Below are 1,129 nucleotides of genomic sequence, written 5' to 3'. Positions count from 1 at the left end.
AAAAAAAAAAAAAAAAAAAGCATGTGGTCTCAAGGTGCATCCATTTACCTAGAAATTTCTCAAGCATATCCTTCATCACAGAGTAGTACTTCATTGTATGTAAAAAAAAATCACATCTTCTTTGTACATTCACCAGTTGATGTGCATTTGGGTTGTTTCCAAGATTTGGCTATTACAGACTGTGCCAGAGTAAACATGGGTGTGCATATATCACTGTGGTATGGTTCTTTTAATTCTTTTGGGAAGATACTGAGAAGGTGAATAGCTGGGTCAAATAGAACCTCTAGTCCTAGAGTTTTGTTTTCTTTTGGTGCAGGATCACACTATGTAGTCCAGGCTGGTCTTCAACTCACTGTGTAGCCGAGGATGGCCTCAAACTCACAGTGATCCTCCTACCTCAGCCTCCTACCTCAGCCTCCTTCATAGTCTAGGCTGGTCTTGAACTGGCAATGATTCTCCTGTCTTAGCCTCTCAAGTGCTTGGATTACAGGCATGCACCACCATGTCCAGCTGAGACCACACTCTTACATGAAATAAATCAGACACATGTAAATACTGCATTGTTTCTCTAGTGTGAGAAACTGAAAGTGTTTTTTGAGAAATCTCCACACTGATTTCCACAGTGGTTGCACCAATCTACACTCCCACCAGCAGTAGAGAAGTGTTCCTTTTCCCCCATACCCCTACCAGCATTTGTTATTGGTTGATTTCTTGATAATAGCCATTCTTTCTGGGGTGAGATGAAATCTCAGTGTTGTTTTAATTTGCGTGTCTCAAATGACCAGCAATGCTGAACATTGTTTCATATATTTCTTTGATATTTGTATTTCTTCATCTGAGAAGTACATATTCATCTCAGATGCCTGTTTTTGGATTTGGTCTTTAAATTTGAGGGGTCTGATGTTTTTCAGCCTTACTTATAGCCTTCCAAGTGCTGGGATCCAGCCATGCCTGGCTGATTCATGGATTCTTTGTATTGTTTTCTTAGTCTCCATTGCATTAATTTTTGCTCTGGTCTTTATAATTTCCTCCCTCATATAAGCTTTGGGCTTGGCTTGTTTTTTTTTTCTAGAAGCTTGAAGTTCAACATTAAGTTGTTTTTTTGAACTCACTTTTTTTTTTTTTTTTT

At 38.8% G+C, this 1,129-nt stretch overlaps 1 protein-coding gene across 1 annotated transcript in view; it reads left to right on the top strand.

Annotated features, from left to right (window-relative positions):
- The window catches only part of Pcca (propionyl CoA carboxylase, alpha polypeptide), a 401,509-nt gene that overhangs the window by 23,718 nt on the left and 376,662 nt on the right, over positions 1 to 1,129 (top strand). The gene's annotated exons all lie outside the window — the stretch shown is intronic.

Source organism: Chinchilla lanigera, unplaced genomic scaffold (assembly GCF_000276665.1).
Source record: "Chinchilla lanigera isolate Chin_1 unplaced genomic scaffold, ChiLan1.0 scaffold00003, whole genome shotgun sequence".
Taxonomy (NCBI): domain Eukaryota; kingdom Metazoa; phylum Chordata; class Mammalia; order Rodentia; family Chinchillidae; genus Chinchilla; species Chinchilla lanigera.
The sequence above is the reverse complement of the archived record's forward strand: the minus strand, read 5'-3'. Positions and strand labels throughout refer to the sequence as shown.